This window comes from Lepisosteus oculatus, chromosome 21 (genome assembly GCF_040954835.1).
Source record: "Lepisosteus oculatus isolate fLepOcu1 chromosome 21, fLepOcu1.hap2, whole genome shotgun sequence".
Classification (NCBI taxonomy): Eukaryota; Metazoa; Chordata; class Actinopteri; order Semionotiformes; family Lepisosteidae; genus Lepisosteus; species Lepisosteus oculatus.
Window position 1 is genome coordinate 14,060,867 of NC_090716.1, and position 22,143 is coordinate 14,083,009.

The 22,143-nt window shown below is 39.3% G+C and overlaps 1 protein-coding gene across 3 annotated transcripts in view; it reads left to right on the forward strand.

The window, feature by feature from the left end:
- Positions 1-2,040: 2,040 nt before the first annotated feature.
- The window catches only part of LOC102682813 (excitatory amino acid transporter 2), a 61,248-nt gene continuing 41,145 nt past the window's right edge, over positions 2,041-22,143 (forward strand). For 2 of the 3 annotated variants that reach the window (XR_001477325.2, XM_015338339.2), the window contains exons 1-2: positions 2,041-2,511; positions 16,145-16,200. The gene's annotated coding sequence lies outside the window, so the exon portion shown is untranslated. Of the gene's footprint in view, positions 2,512-9,610; positions 9,697-16,144; positions 16,201-22,143 lie in introns of those variants that run through there. The other variant, XM_015338341.2, reaches the window with a different exon arrangement.

Sequence of the window (22,143 nt, forward strand, 5' to 3'; positions counted from 1 at the left end):
TTGTCTTGCATCTGTTCTTTGGTCTGCTTTGGAGCCTCAGCACTCAACCAGAAAAAGAACCACAAAAATTTAAGAATACTTGATTTCTTGCAAGGAGTGATTTGCAAGATCTCTTATTCTAACTGTCAAAAGGATACATCATGGGAAGACTAAAAATGTAAACATTTACAGAACTCCAGGCTAAAATTAGTTAAGTCAAACGAAATTGTAAATTGTGCACAGTCTCATCCCACCCTCTTCCCTTTTTAATTTGGTTTACTTTCAATTTAGGATATTTTTGTGCTTAGTTATTACACAAGCTCTTGAGGATAATGACTCATTGTCAACACTCTATCTCCTAAAGCCAAGTCTAAAAAAGTCCTAAAGCAGCTTCTTCTCCTGTTGGTCCCAGATGCAGACCCTACACTTCCTTGAGATGATTCCTAAGGGAAGAATGCTGTCTTTCTGATGCACAGCTCCTCTCACTGAGAGACTTCATTTTTTACCGGCTCAGGGACCCTGTCAAGACTGACCACTTAACTAACATAAAGGCTGTCTGCAGACAGCAGTAACAGACTCTCAGTAGAAGCTGAGAGGAAAGGAAAGAATGTCCTCCAGTTCTGTTTGGACAAAGGGGAGGACAGAACCTGCCAATCCAATCTACGTGTTGTTGATCTCCCAGAAGACATTGAAGGGGATTACCCTATGACCTAATATAGGGGAGGGTCATTAGGAGATTACCAACTTTTTGGAAACATTTCTACCAAAATTGCTGCTCCTGGCCATTGAAGATTTGAGAGGGTTATTTGATTTATTATAGCCCTTTGCTCCTTCATTATACTGACCGATAGACTGACCTTCCAGTCAAATGGGAAAATCAAGACATCCAAAAAGAAAAAGCAGGGTGCTGCTGTATGTGATGTTGAATTTCAGACCAATGTACCAATACTTGACCTTGTAGATGCTTTTCAGCAGGAGGGTCTGGGGCACTTGTCAGGACAGAGAAAACAGTGGGTGAAACCAAATACAAGCAAAACCTTGTATGGTCACTTACAAAACTGTAATGAGGGAATTGTGTTAAAGGGGACTGCATCTATTCATTCATATCTCCCTCAAAACAACATAAACAGTGTTATCTTTCCTTATACCTTATTTATAATTCCTTATTCTTAATGCATGAAAAAATAATATGAGTTTCTAAGCTTTGTTTGTAACCACTTAAAAACAACTGCAGAGCCACCCATAAACAGTAACATTTGTGGTCGATCGGATATGGTTCATAACTTGTTTTATATTATAAAATACAAAATGATGAATTTGAGTTCAATATCTTAACTGCTGGCGTACTGTACAATTAAGTCACAGTCGTTTTTTTTGTGAAGAATCAACGTCCATCAAATGTACCTACTCCCGTCCATTAATAAATAAGCTAAATTTGTGATAGGAAGACAATATTTTTTAAATCTTGCCTTTCTAATCCATAAATAGCGAAAGTGTTATTTTTCTGCACTGAAACATATAATACATATAGGAACTACTGTACGCATATTTGCAGAAATATTTATAGCTATTGATATATAATTGATATACTGGATTACTATTAAATAGTAACTTGAATTATTATATATGTGTATCTTTCACATTGTATCGCTAAAATAAAAAAGTTGTTCCAAGTAACAAAACTTCAATCTACAGTATATCCACTACTCTGTTCGGGCTCTTGAATGTGTTTACTTTGAGATGCATTTCGGTGCAGGCGGAGCAAATCGACGTTGCAGTCTTTCAGCACGACTTGTGTTATTTTTCTCTTAATTCACTTTCGAAGTAGTAGAATTCATTTCCTGCAAAGTGTCGACAGGTTGATATCTAACGGAGCTGCATTATCTGTGAAAATATGGTCAGTATGATATACTGTAGCCTACACTGTGGCCACAGGCTGTCTCTTCAGATGGGACTTAAAAGGGCACTTAACGGCCAGGTGATGTCACCGTGCTGGAAATAGCGAGAGTAAGAGCCTCTTAATCTTGCCTTTACCTTCGAGCTCCAACACGTGGAAAGTTCAGATTCATACAGTACCTGAACCCCAAACCAGCATCTAGCGAGTACGAGTGCGTAGTGTTCATGCGTGTGAATGTGACAGAAAAGCAGAGAGCATTGGGGACAGTGTCAAAAAATACAATTGAAAGAAAAAAAACCCAATGAGCAGATATGAATAAGGTCGAGGGAGGGCTTGAATTTCATCATTGACTGCAGTTGGGGAGGCATTCCTGAGCACGAGAGAGAGAGAGAGAAGGGGAGAGAGAGCACGAGCGAGAGAGGGAATTCGCTCAACGGGATCGCGTCGCGCGGAGCTGTGTGGATTATACAGAACACCCAGTATCGGTTTCTGCTTTATTTTGCTTTGGTTTTCAGTTGGACACATTGAAGGATCGCGGTTTCTGTGCAGAAGATCTTGTCTTCAGCTACAAGACACCACGGAACTTCGAGCAGAGAGGATCAGAAACTTTTGGTTTTCTCCCGAGAAATTTAAATGTGAGTGTTCGCACAGCACACAAAAAAAATGTTTATGTGTACCTTGGTCTTTAAATATTGAGAGGCCTCACGAAATGCTAATTTAAGTGTTAGAACGGTCTCATACGGAAACTTTCTAGGTGTAATATTTACATTTTCTTGTGACTTTAAGTGCAAGTTTTCTTATTAGGTGGCATTAGAGGTTGCTATACACATCTTAATTTAGTTATCCCTTCTAACTAAATATAAAACCTTGCATCTCTATATAATGTGGTGTATTTTATATGTTAATATATAAGATTGCTGGCGATCTGGTCGGGTGGTTACAACCTATGCTTGTTTTCATTAATATTAAAAGATCATGCCCAGTTATTAACTTAACGTATGCCGTGGTCGAATTTCAATTAAACGTCGGAAAAGGGTTACATCAATGGGAAATCAAATAGATCTAACCTCTTTACTTATAAGTAAAACACAAGATGGAACGGATTGTCGTTTTTTTTTATTTCGGATTAAATAAAGTGTTGAAGGTGGCGCACAAGATCTGTCTAGGAATGAGCACCGGGCAGGATTGTGCGATGCTTGATTCCCCGCCGTGATTTGGTTCGTCTGTAAACCTGCGGTAATCCTTATTATATCATACAGTATGTTCACCCCACTGACTCGCAGCAATTTGCGAGCTGCCGATGGGGTGGCCGGCGCGAGGGGAGCGGGCGACGCGACAGCACACGGCAGTCCCCCCAGACCGAGTCAGATGGCTAAATGATCTCCGTCCAGGAGATGCTCCTGCATCTCATCGTTGGTTAAATACCTTGCACGCTCGCAACAGCCCTCATAAAATCGACCAATGTTCTGTAGGAACCCATAAGCCATTAATGAAAACAGCAACGACAAAATGACTATAACGAATAAACAACAACAGGTCTGCAGGTAGTATCAATAATTTAAGATCATATAACTGTGATCCTAGAGGTAGTCCTGACGGATTTTAAACTATTTTACGACTTAATCCAATTTATCCATATACCAGTCCGTTCCTCCACGGCCGAAACGTTGTGTTTTCTTCTCTTTTCAGCATGGCATACTGTACACCTATTACTTGTTCCCTTACCAGACTGTGTTATACCACTAATTTATCCATCCTAAATAACACAGTCGGGTTTCCAATTGGAATTTCCTCTTCTGTACTGTTGTTCTGAGCTGTTTTAAATTTATGAAATTCAAAATGATCAGTTTAAATCGATATGAAACCATCTACCTATTTGGATTTCGTATGTAGGTCAAGCTCGTTATTTTTTGTGGGGGTGAGCTAGAGGGGCATTGAGAAACAAAGAGGCTGGAGTTTCCTTTCAGCGGCTGTAATAGTATACAGTAGGTGTTAACTGCAGGTTACAATGTATTAACACGGCCAGCAGGGCTATTCACAAAAAACACACAAGTCGATTCGAATCAGATCACTCCACATAATGGTTGTCGAGCGAATTCATGTATTTTATTACATATGTGGCAAGAGGACTGCAAAAAGAAAGCTACCTCTCGGCAATGTATCCTGACATTATATGTTTCTGCCACCGAGAAATTTACATTAATCTGCATCCGTGCTTTGGGGGGGAGATGCTTCTGTGAAAATAAAAATGGGCCACGACATCGATTTTTTTAAAAAAACCTGAAGCACCTAAACTGATTAATCTCACCCATGTGGTCCCACTCTTTCAAGGTGATGACAATCATTCATCAGTTTTTGATGTCTAATTTCTTGGACCGCACAAAGAGCATGAATGTGCTTTGAGAATTCGGAGGTGCGTGTGTCCAATGTCCCCGCCTGGAGGTGGAGTTCCCACACATGAGACAGATTCAAGACGTACACTATCAAAGGTCTTCTCTGATTCGCTTCAGCAGCTCCCGCTGGTCTGCTACACGGCCACTGGCTCGTCTTTATCATGCTGGGAGGCTTATGGTCAGGAAATATTACTGATACACTGTATTTTGAAATGAAAAACGAAGAGAAATTGCTCTACATCGACATGCGCTGATACTGTCCGTTTGATCGCCCAAGGGTGTAATTTGTTCACAACGGAAGCGTTTGAGGTGCATATTGTGTTTAGGAGACAAGACTCGGTTTCTGTTCAGAAGGTTAGATGGAGTTGTATTGCTGTTTTCAACAAATAATAATTGTGATTTTGTTTACTCTGTGACCGAGCCGGTCCAAACATCCGTTCTCCCTCCTTCTCTTGCATATTCGTTGTCAAAGTTATCGCCATTTCTGTTGTCCGGGGTTTCACCTATCAAAACCGCGGTATAAACACGAGTCCCACTATATATATTGACATATTTACGTAATGGTTTTACACTCGAGATCCAGATTTTACTCCAGATGTAAGAGGAGCGGTGCAGATTGCAGTATCCTCTGTAATAAGTACAGAACACGAACGATGTTCTTGGGTTTCCACCATTCTTTTGATCTAATGTGTCAAATACAATACCTCTTCCTCTTGACTGGGCGATGACCACGTCCCAACTTTGCAAAAAAAAAAAAACCCGTTGGGTGAGTCACAGCAAACTGGGATTTTAGAGCTGTAAGGAAATACGATCGCGCGTGCGGACTAGCTGACCCCGGAGATGTGGAGACTGACCGCTGCGCAGGGAGATGGAAGGGCTTGGTTCAAGCCACAGGCATCTTTCCCAACGAGTTCGGTGAAGGCTTTCATAACGCTCTGGGTTCATCACTGCGCTCTGAGCACAACTATTGTCAAGCATTCATGGTTGCCAGGATCATTACGAGACGTTCATCGTGGTTTAGTACACTCATCAGCAATGCCTTGGTAAATGGGCTTCCACCAGCAGCTGCGCTTTCTGTTCTCTAGGGCGTAATAGAACAATAATAGACTTCATATGATTGGTTGAAAATTTTACAAAATCCGACAGTGAAGGTTTTTACAGGAATGATTTATCACGTTATATTCTAATGAAGGAAAAAAATCGAATTCCTCACCGTATGTTTTCTGAGAACATGCTGTTATTTTTGCCCCAGCAATAGTATTAACACTGTTATGGCATAAAGCACGATTTGTAAACTCATCAACATGGGTTCATAATTCCCATCGGTTTCGGAAAGCCTTTCCGCAGCCGTTTTCTGCTGTAACTCTGGAGGACTGAATCTTGACAGATTAGGGTTCGTGTGAGTTTTTCTAATAGCTTTTTTGAGAGGAACTTAATTAAAAAGCAGAAATTTTCTTTTCTACAGCAGGGTGCTTTTCAGACAACTGAATTGAATCGTGGAGTTTGTTTCCAGCTAGATATGAAAACTGAGGGCAATTGCATTAAATTATTAAGAACACATTTCAGACACTGATATTAAAATAATCTGTTTTGCGCATCTGAGAGGTGCCTTTGGTGTATACAACAGTCTCAGGCCTACAGCTATAGGTATGCGATGTAATTTGAAGAGTAAAAAGAATATTATATAATTAATAATAAGAAAATTCTATAATGCATTCATTTCTGACTTAGTTATATACAGTACTGTACGGTAACATTTTATTCCATGACAATCAGGACAAACTGTTTACTTATACATTTTCCTGTGATATTGCACATAGTGTATTGACAAGAAGTATGAAAAAATGTAACTGCTAAAGTACAGATCAATTACAAAATATCTTGGATTAGACGTTAATCTATTTTCTACAAAACCAAATTAAGATGAATCCAACTGGATTTTTATATCATATAAATTTAGTATATCATATTTATTTCCTCATTCAGTGTTAAGCAGTTTATCCAAAGCAGTTCTTCTTTAATTTAGTAAAGATTTTATTTATACTTTGACTTCTCTAGAGTCCCTCTTATAAAATAAATAGACCATGCTGTCTGAAACATAATTAAAATCTTGGCCAGAAGAGATCCCTGCTGTCATCAGTTCTGGGTTCCTTTCAGCATGACAGATTTCCAGACAGCTTTTTCTGTTTGTTTTCCAGACACAGTCTGAAGTATGCTCCTTCTCCTCCATTGCTTCACAGCACTTTGTGCTGAGATTTGTGATGCTTTACGTTCCTCTTAGAAGAAGGAGAGCATTCCTGGGTACATGTAAGCTGTGAGAGGTATACAGGTTTGGTGGAGGATGGGTATCTTCCTCACCAGGTTTCTGCAACTTCATACAAATTGATTTGCAGTTGCTAGGTTGTTAAATTGTCCATCTAGAATGCTTGTGTTTTATTAACACTTAGCCTTGTAAAGACGTTTTCCATGTGGGGGCTGTGTAAACTAATAAAAACATCCCAATCTTCTGAGAAATGGAAAAGAGGATTTGTAGGGAAAAGGAGTAAATGAGTAAAACATTCCCTTAAGGATGGATGGCAACAATGCCTTGGTCAGTTAAAACAATTCTGAGCATGAGATATTCAAAAATCATGTATTAGTCCCACAAATACAGTACCTCAAAAGACTGATGCCAGTTCCTGTTGTTGAACACTCCTGGGATTGTAATGTGACCACAGCAGCAGGTCATTGACGTTCAAGGAATACTTTTGAATCAATATATTTTACATTTGTCTGGTTCTTAACTTGGACATTACTTCCTGAAGTGATATCTGCTTGTAAATACATTTGCTAGAAGATGAGAAAATTTCAGAGACATTGAGGCAGCTTGTACTGTATGCATTGTGTTCATGCTGTAAAAATCTGAAATCCTTTCATCTTTCTTTTTAGATTTTTAAATATGGCTAAATGGCTTATTTTTTAATAGCTTGCAATATTGCAGTTGCCAATTGAACTACATTCTAAACTGCAATTAATTGCTAATTATTATTAATGACAAGTATTGCATGCAGTCATTTCTAAGAGTAAAACCATCATTATTCTCTTTGGTGTAGTGCAGGTTGTTTCACAACAGTGTTTTGTACTTTACAAGCTGTACAGTTGACCATTTCAAAGGGAGTTTCTACTACTGGTGCTTCTACAACAGCAGCTGCTCTGTGTAGTATTACTGCTAATGCTGCTGTTACCACTACAACTATGCTAATACTCTTACTACTGCTGCTATGAAAGGTCTGGCTGCTAATACTCTTGTTGTCTCCTACCAGGATTGCCCTGCTTGTAGTACTATAACAACTGCTAGTATTACGCTTGGTACCGTTGTCAATATATTTCTGTCATGTATTTTGAAACCTAGAGATAAAGGGTCTAATGTTTAATGGCTTTTCAGCTCCAGTGTAAACATCTGCTGTCCTCTTGATCCTGCCAGGGCTGCAGTAATATCTGTGTTTACTGGTTAATCTGAAACACTGCAAATCAGTGGGACTCGTTCATTCTGAGTCCGGACTGGGATTATTCTGAGACCAGGCCCATGGAACCGGGTTGGCTAGTAAATGTGATGACAGAAAATGTGTGCTTGCCAATGAGTAGGTGAAATGGATTTGTGGGCATTTGTTGAAGGTCCTCACATGGCAGTGCCCGGCTCTGGAAGGTGAATCGCCACAGAAGCAACTGAATCCTCAGGTCTTGTGCTACCCCAGTGCTGGGCAAATGCATTCTGCCTGAAACGTTCTGAGAAGCACTTGGAAATCCTTTATCTTGATTAGGGTAGACATCAGTCAGAGCAAGGGATGTCAGTTTGGTTTGTGCCTTTCCTTCCTGGGGGAGCTGCTGGGGAGGGGGGTAAGGAGCTTGGGTGGAATTGGAGACACTGCAAGGATGCAGTGAAGGCTGGAAATAATACTGTTTTTCTAGATCTAGTATTTGTACTGTACAATGGTTATGCAGTGGCACAATTGTTTGTATCGGTACTTATTAACCCTTGGAAGCTGCCTTCGGATGTTTCAACTCTTGCACAGACAGAATAAATCCTGGGAAAGGCCTACTCAATCAAACATTTACATTATATATTATTACATTATGTTGATTGTTTTACAGTGCAGATGATGGTACTGGCGTGAGTGTCTTTGTTTGCATTTTTGTATCTGTGTTTGCCCTGTGATGGACTGGTGTCCCATCCAGGTAGTCTATGCTTGCCAGGAGAGACTCCTGCTCACCCGCGACCCTGTATAAGAAAACATGGTTAGATGGATAGAAAGAGTATTCAAATCAGAGCTTGGATCTGAAAGGAGGCTGTTTTGTCTGTGTTGCTATTAGTTCACTGAGCTATGAAGCTCACCAAACTTTTTGAATTTGAGTTTGAAATTGCTTGCAGTGTTGTATGTAGTACACACAATACATATCCATGTTTTCTGTTTTTCTACAAATTAAAGCAATAATGGCAGGGTCCTTGAAAAACATATAGAAATGTGGCAACCAGTGTCTTAGGATTTAGATTAAATATTGGCCTGAAGAATGGATATCAAACCAATTCAAGAGGTACACATCATTCTTTTTTTTTTGCCACGTGGAAGTACAGTATGTGCAAATTGCTGTGTTCTTCTCTGCATTTTTGGATGATCCAAATGATCCACCCAAATGTAGTGAAAATGCTTTTAGGGTTTATTTTAACAGTGTTTATAAATGGTTTTCAAAATAATTCTTAATAATATTATTGCAGTATAACATGACTGAAAGGACAGATGCGGAAAGAAGAGATTGAGGAACAAATTGTGTCAGAGATTCTACTCATCCAGAGGAAACCCAGAGAACAGCGATCTGCTGGATGTACTGTAACTCGTAGGCAGGAACAGCCATCTGCTTCTCTTCATTTCTGCCTTTTAGGAATATCAATCAGAAAGCAATGCAGTAGTCCTCTCTGATACAGCATATACTGCACTTCCAGGACAGAATGGACTGCAGTCTCTGAAACTGCCTGATCTCCCTAAGGCAGGGAGAGAGAGAGATGTCAACCCTTCTTAAGAGGACTTCCTCACTGCAGAGTCATTGGCAGTTTGCAGCAACTACTCCCTCGGTAATCTCCCTGGGAACATGCAGGCTGCCAAAATGCCGTCCAGTTCCTTTTGTAACTGAGATGAGGTTCTCTCTCTCTGACCTTACTCGGAAGGAAACCTGCAATTCTGTTCCATTCTAACAGCTGTAGGCTCTGAGTATTTAACCACAAGTTCAGAAAGCTGTAACCATCAGCTGAGATTGACAGGTTAACAAATGGGGGTCTGTCTAAGAAAGCGGAAAGACCAAAACAAAAGAAAAAGAGAGGTTTTGGAACATTCAACTGAACAGGAGACCCGATAAGGCAGAAAGCTCTGGTGTCAGTGAACTTAATGTTGAAAGGTACACATTACTCATTTTCAATGTTTTTATCAATAAGTAAACTGTTTGCAGTAGGCAAGCTACTTTTCAAATATTCCTGTCAATAGGGAAAGATTGAATGGAAATGTTATGTAGAAATAAAATTAAAATTGCTTTTACAATCATGAGAAACTTTTTTCTTACAATTTTTGCTTTTACTATTCTTTTTTAATCTACGAGGTTGTGGTGGTGTCCTGTGCCTAATTTAACGTTTGCCCAATCTGTAATTTAATTTTTTCTTCACTTTCCCTTCCTTCACACTGTTAATTCTTTTGTGCAATATCCTGCAGCATCTAAAATGTTGCTTCTTCATATTGCTAAATGAGTTGACAATATTGCGTTGGATATTTAACAATTTTGTATGCCAATGGAGTAGCATTGCTACCTTACTTCTGGGTCTCTGGCTTCAGTTCCTTGGGTGCTGCGTGCTTGTATTTTCTATGTCCTTTTCATGTTCCCATTAATTTCCCCCAGGTGATCCACTTTCCTCCTACAGTCCAGAGACATAGTGGTAGGTTAATTGGCTTCTGGGGAAACAGGCCCTGGTGTGAATGGTTTTGTCTGTGTGCTCTGTGAAGAACTGATGTCCCTTCCAGAGTGTATTCTGCTTTACATCTGTTGCTTGGATAAGTTCTGGCTCCCCACAGCCTGGTATTAGATAAAGGGGTTCGAAAATGGATGGATGAATAAAACCATTTTGCTAATTGGAAAACTTTGGCAAAGTATCAATATAATTAATCATCAAAAGGAAATCTCAGATGCAATTCATCTTCAGATACCTTAAAATTGAGTTACAGTTCTTTTGATTCAAAAACACAAAAAAACATGAATATTCATGTGGTGAAAGTTTGGTTTGCAGAAAATCCTTTATACAGTGCCATTTGCATCGGCTCCAGTGCAAATTGTAGTACACGACTGTAAGTCATTCTTTGAAAGTCCTGGTCTATTTTTTTGTTTTTCATGCTTATTTGCCTTGAAATAGTATATATTATACATACTGAATTTAAAAACTTATTTTTAATCATTAAAATCTAAAATAAAAGTATCTGTTTTCTAATTACTATTTGTACAGTAACAATTACTAGTAATTCTGTGTACTGCATGCAATTAAAAAATGAAAATAATCTGTTAGTGTTACTGCACAGTATTTTAAGTCAGGATAGCACTAATGGGTTTATAAACATTTAATTTGTATTTCTAAAATAATATTGGTTGTGATGTGTTGGCCACATGCAGCTGTGGTGCATTAAGGATTCACTGCGCCACCTGGCAGTTTTACAGAGTAGTGCAGTCCTGCACCACATTATTTGAATAAATAAAAACAGTATTACGCTGTGCTGTTCGCCATACAGCAACGTGTCGCGGTATACTGCCTGACCATCCTCATTTTACATTGAAGCAGGCGTATAGAATGAAAACTTATGGATACTTTTAGGAAAGGAGTTTTGACATGCTTAGAGGAGTTTTGACATGCTTGCTTTTTGTTATTTCATTATACTGTATAACTGATTTTGGAAACCCCCAAAGTCTGGCTGCTGCAGTCAATGAAGAGACATAATAGACAGAAAAGATGAGCATGAATATTAAGTAAAGTGCTACTGACTGTTAAAGAGTGTATTGCAGTGAAGACACCTTTTGGCTCTCTTCCCAATGACACACAGTTTGAGCCCATTAGCCAATTAAATAATTCTGGCTAGATTTATCTCATGGGCAAAGTACTTTGGAAAGGTACAGTGAGTTCCTGTGACATCCATACAATCTGCTAGAAGAACAGTCTATTGTCTTCTGCCATTGCCTGTAATTGGCTGAAGTAACGGATTGTCAAAACATCCATCAACCCATGCTAAAAATGGTAAGACTTCAACGAATTAATGAACTGAATGAATTCTATTAAGGGATCAGGTGGAATGAGAGCCAGAGAGCCCGTATCTCATAAGAGCCAGGAGGTGCTTTAGACTATGAAAGGCTCTTGAAAACATTTGTCTTTGGGAGGTCAAGATGTTTGGACTGTATGTTTTTGTACATACAGATCTTATCTCGCCACTGCTTTGGATGACCCTCATTTGCCTGCCAGCACTGATTCCCCTTTGCCAAGCGATATTCAGAGCAGGAAGAAGGCAGGAAGCAGGGACAGGAAATGTTCTACTGTGCAGCTGGCACTGATCCACCATGCCAGCCTCCAGGACTGAACCACAGCTAAGGCAGTGTTCAGCAAAATCCCAAACCCCCCAAAATTAAATAAACCTTTAAGGAAAATAAATCTGGTATATCATTTTGAGAACACTTTTGGATAAAACTGGAAGACTGTGGTCTCCGAAATGGATGACAGGCATTGTGACATTTGCTCTCTGAGACCCTTTAAGGCTGCAAAGGCTGCAAAAAAACAGCCTTTAAGGCTGTTGTGCGTTTCTGTGAATGGCCTTTTGCACACTGTGGCTCTTGGCACTTCATCGGATCTTCTCACTGTGTGCTCATCTGCAACCCTGAGTGAATTCCTGCTGTGCTTAGATCTTTTATTTTTTGTGTATTTTTCTCCCCACCCCCACAAGTCAACACTTCTCTGGAATCGATACAGCACAAATGAGAAAAGGGTGACTTTTACATGTTTAAGTGTGCTCACTCTCAATAACTATTAGAAATATATTGCCAGCTATGAGTGTTTCCAGTACAGCTTCCCATTCAATGGTAGATTAAGCATTTATTAATTGGGAATTGGAGTGATCTGGTTGGCTTTGAATTAATTTTAACAGGTAAAGCTGCTTTAGAGCACACAACTGTTTTTCAAAAACAACCCTGTCTTGTTTTTCTGAACGTGTCATGACAGATCAAAAATCAACAGTGATGACACCTTTGGGGAATATTGAAAAAATACACCGTTAGTTCCATGTACACACCATCTTCACGTTTTTTTTTACTGTTCTTAATTAAAATGAACTGCATCTTACCATATATTAGACAGAATTCAGAAGAGGTACAGTATCAGACTGCTACTACCAGTCTCTACTTCAACTGTGGACTCTGAATAAGGTTAGTTTTCACTAGCTTTGTTTGAAGCACTAGTGGATTTGATTTGTATTTTTGATTGCATTAACCTTGTAGGATTAATTCCCTCCTGGGTTTAAAGATGATCTGCTACTTGACCCCCACCAAGATTTCCCTGCTGCTTTGATAAATTTGGGTGTAGTACTATCTTGGCTGCTGGCTTCCTTCCTTTAGCATTTTCTGGGTGAACAAAGCAGATTGCAAAACGAACCCCAGAATGCTTTGAAATTTCTACCCGACTCTCTTAAAAACTCAGAGCGAATAAAATAACTAGTTCTTGCAGAATCCAGAATTTTGTTGGACATGTCACAAATTAATTGAATGCAGTGATGATTCCCGTCAATGGTATCTAAAATCTTAATTTAATTAATTTAGCACTAATAAAAATCAACAAATAGGATTCTGGACGAACACCCAAACTCCAACGCGTTCGAAGACTGTAATCTGTGACCTGCATTTTTGTGTTTTGCTCACATATTTCAAAGGGAAGACGTGGTAACGAATCGCTTACTGACTGTACAGACGCACGCAATGGCGTCCAAGTACTTTAGACTCGAAAACAGTTTTCCTTTCGATCTTTTATAATGTTTCCGAGTTAGGAACTGTCCCAGTGACTTCATACAGCTGCATGGGATTTGGCGTACTTTGTTATAAACGGGGATTACTACTAGCAAAGATATTCTGAGTGCCAAATCCAAAATCCCAAAATCTATTCTCAAGGTTTTATATTTTCAGAGGTCAAATTTGCAAAGCAGTTGTCAAGGGTTTGAATAATATTCACAAATGTTTACCTTCTAAGGAAGGATACTCGGGGACACTACAGATTCGACTAGAACTATTTTTCCCATTCTCGCTTCACCCCCTATGTTTAATAAGCGTATTTTCGGAAGCGACTCCGTATGCACTGTTGCGCTGTGAGGTTACAGTATTTCTTTCATTTGCACTCACCGTGGTTTCGCAGAACAGCAAAAAAAAAACTCTAACGTAAAGATATTAACAAACAAACTTTAGTTCGACCAGGAGTCGAAGAGGTTTAAGAGGTTTTTATTGGCTTAATAAAATTTAGAAAATAAAAAGTAAATGCAACCTGTTTCAAAAGCTGAGTGTTGACACCTAAACGTAAACATTCCGTATTTGTCAGTGACGTTGTTCCTATTCAGTTGCGATTTCTCTTTTCTGTTTGCGTAATAACTAGAAAAAATATATAAAAATCAAATACTTTAATCTGTTCAGCGATCCGCTAACAGTGGAAGTCAGCGGTGCCCTGGATAGTGGTCCTGAAGGGACAGCGGCCGTCAGGCAGAGGCCTGGAGGAGCGGCAGTGCGCTTAGTGTGGAAAGATACAGAGCTGTTGACGATCAGTGGCGGTCTTTCCAGAAAAATAAAACCTACAAAGCACCTTTGAATATAATGCGCCCTATTGTTTAATTTTTCTGAGACGCAAACAAGAAACGTAGTGTCCTTTATAAAGGATGGATTTATCGAACATCAGATGTAACGCTAGTCCTGCTGATTCGTGATAACCCATCACAGTTTTCAACTCTTTTTTCAGTTTTATTTGGTTTATTTAACATTATAACTGCTCAGTGCATCAGTTCACCGTACCTCACCAGGTTAACGTATAAACAGTAGATTGTCGCAATTCAAAGGTTGTTTGAATTTTACGTTAATCTTGTTGGATTTAGAGCATTAAATCTGTAAGCATTATAAACATGACTGCTCTAGTTTTCTAATATGAGGCATTTTAACAATCGTTATGATACATTTAGGATATGTGGGAGACTACTGTGGGAAGCAGAAAGATTGAGATCTGGAGATAACATTGAGGAAGGGAGACACAGGCTCCTGGTATTGCTAAAACAGAATTCCTGTCCTCAAGGGTCAGACAGCTGTTGAATTTATGGGCATGTGTAACTATTATAAACAGTAGATGCAGACTTCAAATAATCGTTATATAACTTATTGTCTAAATCATTAGCACAGTGATAGTACATGTAGAAAAATAATAATAAATTCTACTCCGGAGAACAGAGCTGTCTATCTCCGATTTATATGAATGCATGTATTAGTCTTCATTAGTACCTCAGAAGCTTAATATACAGTAGTTTCAAATTGTGTTCATGCTTATGAAAAAAGATGGAAACAGTAGTCTATTATTGATCTCTGAGCACGTAAATAATTGTAATTGAAATAAAATAAAGTGCATAGCTGTAACAAAATACAGAAGTTGATATCAGGTATCAAACATATTGTTACACCGGGCCCGTAGGTGGAAAAAAGGGCCCGGCAAAGTAATTGTTCTCAGAGTCCGATTAGCGGTGAAGATCACGGATTCTACTAGGTGAGTGGATGATAATAATGAAATAATTGGAAAGCAGAAAGAGGAATGGTAGGCAGCTGAGATGCACTGGGGAAACAGTTGGTCCTGGGATGGAGATCGGAGGGGATGATGGGTAATTAGCAGCTGCAGTCAGGAACTGGATGGCTGTGAACGGGAAAAAAAACGGGTAAGAAATTCCTTGTGTGGAATGCGCCGTGGTGATTGATGGTGCTGATGTAGGAGCACTGGAGCTCGTCAGCGCATCCCAGTGCCTCCCCCAAAGGGGTGGCCTCCTTCGGGAACCCTGGGTGGAATGTCTTTATCAGTTGGGGTACCGATAAGTCCCTCAGTGGGACCCAGGACCTGTTTTTGGGTCTAGTTGTCTTCAACCGCTGGGCTCCGATGTTTTGTGGTAATTGGAGGTGCTGATGTACAGTAGGAGCACTGGAGCTAGTCAGGACATCACACATACAGACTGAAAAGCCCTGCTTTAGACCTTTGTACAGTACACTCATTTAAAAATGCTTGATTATCCAGTAAGTTATAATACAAAGGTTTTATTTCACCAATCAAATCTTTAGTAATGGGATGAAAAGGTGGCTTCAGTGAAGTACAGCATAAATGGCCTTCAGTTTGTAATTGTGTTTGGGTACTTATTATTAAATACACAGGTCCTTGTATAGCCAGTGAATTTTTCATTGGATTGGCATGAATTCTGAATTGTTCTGTGGATTGAAAACATGAGTGTATAGAGTGTCTGTACAACATTGTACACCATTCCTATCTAGGAAAAGCCTGTCAGCTGGATAGAATATTAATGCTGAGGAGTTTCTAAAGCTCATTATTTGGAGGGGGTAAGTCACAGAAATGTCAACGGTGTATTGGGTTGTCATTCCCTTAGGTGGAGGCTCTGGGCTGGATAAAAAGATCCTTCTCCCTCCTCCTCCGAACTGTTTTCCCTAATCTTAGCCCAGTATATCTAATTATCGCTTATCCTTCATCGCTCACTGTGCAACTGTCCATATTATATGAGTGAAATTGTAAAATCTTGATCTCTTCTTCTTACAGAGCGTGTAAACCTCAAGATCAGAGCTTTCCAAAACTTCCCAAAAACTCCAGAAAAGGTATGTCATGGAATGCAACTCTTCCTTTTGCTTAAAGTTTTGCAATTTCAAGTTTGTCACAATGTAAGTTGTCATTTTCTGCATTTTCTTATTCTTTAACAGAGGTATAAAATACTAATTTGTAATGTAACAAAGTATTTTATACTGTAGCAGTGTGATCCCTGATCTGCTATTCATTGTTTTCAGCTCTATCATTTATTTTGGTGTAACAAATATACTGTTTTTTGAAGAATGTCTTGTCTAATCTATGCTTCAAGACGCATTTGTATTCTTGTGGGTTTTCACTTCTTTGGGAGCAATTCAAACCAAAAAACATTGTTGCACTAACCAGGTAGGCTGTGTGAAGTTCTGCTTTTAATTTCTGCAGCAGGTTGTGATATGCTTAAGTGTGCATTTTTACCACACCTAAATTCACAGCTTTATTTACAGTAGCTGATCTGTGATTTAGCACAGATTTTACAGTCCACCTTCCTAATTTTATTTACAATGAAAGTACTTTTAATTTAATACTTAATCTATTTTTAAGCTTCAGCTTATTTAAAAGGCTATTTATAAACAGAAATAGCAGTATGAGTTTATTTGCAGTCTGTAGTTTATGGAATGTGTCTTTTTGAACGGAGACACCAGATAGACTTTATCTGTTAATGCTGCTGGATGGGTTGATGGAGCAACATGGGTTTAGAATATGTAGCAGATTTTGGTGGAACTAGTTAGCACACTGTATTACTGGTGACCACTGCTGCACTCACAGGAGTGGCCCACTCACACAAGAGAGGCTTTTACCAGGCCTAACTGGAGACAGATCTGGCCTCTGGCAGTCTGGAATTAAAGAAAGGTGCCGGTTTCCCCCAGTAAAATGACTGTAGTATTGGGCATGTTAGCTGTTGGAGGTACTGTATAAACAACATAGTGTGCAGGAGCAATTCAGAGCCTAATGCAGGTCTCCCTGTTCAGGTCGACACATCCTGACAACTGGCTCTACCACAGCTCTCTCCAGTAGTCTAGGGTAAAACAAATGACATAGGCTGACATTTCTGTAAGACCAATGAAAGGATTTAGCTGGCAAATGTTGTAGCACAATGTCTACAGTGGCCTTCGCAGGAATTGCATTGGTGCATATTTACTCCTAGGAAGTGGGAGGAAATCGGTAGACTTAAGAAAGAAAGGTTACAAAGGAGAGGAGGCATTGCTAAAGGACTGAATAGCCTTTTCAGATTTAGTACATAAATGAAGGATTTATACGGGAAAAAAGGGCTTACAGTAGGTGTGTAGAACTTTAGGGGTCTTTTTGGAAAGGCCTGTACAAATTAGACTTGAACCAGAGGGTCACCAGTTTATCAAGGGAAAGGTATTGTGGCATTAATTGTGCTGTCCTGGCTGAGGAGGCTTTCCTCTGGGCAGTACTGGCTCAGTAGGACCTTGTGGTAGTAGCAGTTTTGGCCACTGTTTCTCAGGTGTAACATTTTATTTTCTTTCTTCTGTAAATTGATTAGCAGTAGGTACTGGCCTGATTCTGTCCTTCATGCACTATTTGGTGCTTTTCTTTGCACTTGGTTCTGTTTCTCCTTTCAGTGTAGTCTTAGACCAGGTGTTGACAACCTCTCAGAAGTGTTGAGCCAAGAGTTAGCTCATGTACATATTTTTATGGATTTGTGTGACATCGATACCTTTTAAATCTCAATAATAACCATCCTTACAATTTTATTAATACAAGTTTAATATATAATAATATCTAACATGAATATATCAGTATGCATGTCTAACCATGTGGAGTGATCCTTGCCTTTGTTTCCTTTGCTGAATTTGCAAATCACAGGCTTGTAGCCTGACACTTCAGGCAGCTAGCATCCAACCCTCTGAGTGCTCAGTTGTTAACTGGCTGTGGGAGGGTAACAAAAACTGACTTTGTGTGAAAATACCTGTTCACAGAAGTATGTTAATCTAAATGCTGAAAAAAATCCAACATCTAAATCTTTTAAACATCATTGGTTTTAAATCTGTGTATTTGCCTTGCAAAGATATTGACATCTGAAACATTGTATCTCAAAAATAAATTAAAACATTTAAATGACAAAGTGACAGTTGTGAAAATTCTCAAATCATCTTCAATAATGGAAGAATTTTGACACTCTCTAGGTGATTCTGTTAAGATGCTATTTAAGTTTCCAAAAATAAAAATTAGGCAAATATCGAACCGCAAGTTAACTTTACTGCAGTGCATTTAAAAGTTTGTGACTACATCAAGACAGTCCATAAAGTGTTCCAAAACCTTCCCATGACTTTACAATCTTTTTCTTTATACTTATGTGTGAAAAATATTATCAGTGTTAATGATTGTGAGCTTTACTGTGAAAAAACTAGTCTAGCCCTTCTAAAAATAATGCAGTAAGTAAACCAAGCAATTTGTTTTTTCTACACCAAAGAGCTTTCATTGGGTAGCATGCTGTAAAGAATTGCTTAACAATCGTGCATAGTTTTTATCGTTCTTTAACTTAGTGTCTTTGTAGCTTATTAGACTTTTACTGTACATGCAATTAAAAATAACTTTTGTGTGACAATAATGGCACATGTGCCGCAGGTCACCTGTCACGATTCTAATCCCTCCCCCTTAAGGGTGCTCTGGCTCTTTCACATTTTATCTGATCTCCTGCACCTGCCTCCTATTCCAGTCTCCCCTTTAAAAGCCAGTGTTCCGGGCTCAGAATTGGAAGATGGAAGCCACAAGGCATGCCTATTTTCCGGGTTGTCCAAAAGCCAAGATTTTTCCCCGGTGTCCTGACCATCTGTGTCCAGGGCTGGGAGTGCCTGGCCCCGTTACCCTTTTTTATTCCCCCAACCCTTCGCCTGATCCCGTTCCTGCTTTTAACTTCGTTTGTCTTTGTCTTGGATTGATCACCCGGCTTTGGACATTTGCAGATTTCCCTACGAACACCCTTTGGACTAGTTTGCCTGGACTACGCCCCCCGAGCACCTTTAACACGTCCCCCTGTTCGTCTACCAGCCCAGTTCCTTGTCTCCTCCCCATATCTGTTCACTCCCTTCCAGATCGTGCTGTCTGCAATGGGTCCTGAAACACTACGTGACATCACTGAGCCCTGTCCTAGTCTGTGATTGAACTGTACATTTCACTACCATATAAAACAATGAGTTAGATGAGACTTTCAAATATTCACAGTGTTGGTGGAGTCTTGCACTATAGGGAGACTCTTCAATATCCATCCCCTCCTATAAAAATCCTCAGTCTTGCACTATGGTGTAGACAAGGTCTGAAAGGTAAAACTTCAATTAAAAGGCAGGGGGATCTGCTGATTTCCAGTCTATGAAAACAAAATTAGCTTTAGCCCAGATTGCCTTCCAACCAGAAAGTAGCAGCTTAATTGTAGCTCTCTTGCTGTCATGCCTGCTGGAGAGAAATGTATCATTAGCAGCAACAATGCAGCTGTCTGCATGAGTGACTAGAAGCAGCAGAGATCCTGCTTCAGAAGTCTCCACCAGCTGGTGTTTGATCGCCTCCTTCCTGACCCAAAGGGGCTCATTAAAAGAGCCAGCACCCCCCACATTGTAGTGGCAGCAATGGTTGTTAGGTGGAAGCAAAGGTTTAATACAGCTATGCTCTACCACGTAGCAGTTTCATTGCTAATCTGGCACAATTTTGTATTCTTTTTTGATAACTGAAAGATTAAACAAATTCTGACGATAGTTTAACCCCCTGTGCCAAGCTGCTGTGTACACTCTCAGAAATCCTATGCATCACCATTCTGTTTTATCTGGGCTCACAAATAAACTACGGATTGACTGAATCTTACCTTTAAAAAAAGATTTCAGTTCCACTTTACAGTTTAAATGAATTTTAGGTCATTTTAAAATGGCAGCAACAAATTAAAATCTGTTTTTAAATAAGATCACCTAAATTGAATTAAAATCCTAATGTACCATCAATATGGATGTAGAAAAGGTTTTGCCTAGCTAGCCAACAAGTCAGACGTCTTTGAAGATTCAATAAGTTTCAGATTTTTAGAATGTTCTTGATGGGAACAAAGATCATTTAAAACGTATTTTTTCATATTAGGCATTCAAGGAAATTTGTTTTTTTGCCTTGAGGATTGGTTAATAAATACCAAACAGTAAAGATGGGGTGAAAGCTCAAACCTGGTGTAGTTAGTGGAGTACTAGAGGGATTTGCATCAGGACAACTGTTCTCTCTAATTTCTATCGATCATGTAGGTTGTAGTCCAGTAGAGTCTATAAACTAGTCACGTTTGCAGATACCAAAATGGAAGGGTTAGCAAACTTCTTAGTGAATCAAGACCGTGCAAATATTTGGCAGTCGGCACTGAAGTTTTTTATAAAGATAGCAAAACCATAAACTAAAAATCCAAATTAAGAAATGCTGAGCTAAAAAAGGCTGTTTATGAAAAATACTTGGGTGGTTATTTGACACATAGCTTGCATCTTTCAGATGTGGGCAAGTGCTAACAAAGGCAAACAAACAAAGGCTATTTTGTCAAATTCAAACCCAAAGAAGTTATGTTACAATTGTATAATATACTAGTTAACATATTTCCACTGTGAAGTCTGGAGAAGAGTAACTAGATGTATTGTGAAAGGTCATCTCCTGCACTCACAGGCTGATAGAGCTGATAGAACTAGTGAACCTTTTTAGTCTTTAATAGAGACGACCATGAGGGAATCTTATCATATAAGTATTTGAAATCTTCAAGGGCACTGACAAGTAATAAGCCAGTGGACTTCAGGGTAAAAAATAAAACATGAAGCATAGGATATAAATGAAAACTATGTAGAAGTGCACTTCAAACTTAGAATAAGAGGCACCAGATGGTTGTGGGAGGAGATGGCCTCCTCTTCTTTGTAATCTTACTTATGTTCTTGCATGATTGTACATTTATTTTTACTAATAGGTGAACAATACATCCTAAAATCATTGTTTTCAATGTGGGACAAATGTATCTAATGTACCATAATCACGGCTATTGTAACAATGCAGGAGTGGGTGGAGCCTGTCTGAGGGGGCGGAGACAACGGTGTGAGGTCAGCAAAAACTAGAAAAAAAAAACAAAAAGGCAGCCTTAACACTCACCTCACAGTTCCCTGTGGGACTGTTGGTGGAAGGCCCTCCCCTGGCAGGGAGGAGCTCAGTGTGTCTTAAAGGGCCAGCTGTCCTGGCTGATTAAGGACGAGCCACAGCTGTGGTTGCTAAGGCAATGTGTAGCCCTCAATCCAGGGCTCCGCCTCCACTGGACAGCAGTGTCCCCAGGTAATTCCACACTATGGTATTTCAAATTACAGTTAGTAATGCTCAGCCAATCCCCACATCTTTAAATAAATAATTAAAGTTTAAATGACTGCTTATTGCATTTTAAATGTATGTTGAAAAAAATACCAAAGAACATGAAACGCTTCCAATAATACAATGTGATGATTTTGATAATGTAAGGCTTGCTTGAACTATCTTTAAATCACAACATTTCACCCACAATAGCAAATGAATTTGACACCTTTTGTTTCAAATAAATGTGGGGTACACTGGAAAAGACTAACAAGGATAGTAAGTAGTTATAATACAGTATATACTGGCTTCCAGAAAGCTTTTGATGAGGTCCCTTATCAAAGGTTGATTCTCAAATGAATAGTAAGCAGTGGTGTACTGCAGGGATCCATTTAAGACTGCCATCATTCTGATATAGATTAATGATTTAGTTTCTAACATAGTTAGAAAACAAGTTTTAAAATTTGCTAATGACATAAAATAGAGGAATCAGCAAAAACAGAAACAGGAAAAGCAACAAGTGTCCCTGCCACTATACTGGGGCATTAGGACCCACCCTGCTGGTCCCACTAACACCACTTCCAGCAGCAACCATAGCTGCCCAGGAGGTCTCCCATCCAGGTCCTGACCAGGCTCAACCCTGCTGAGCTTCAGTG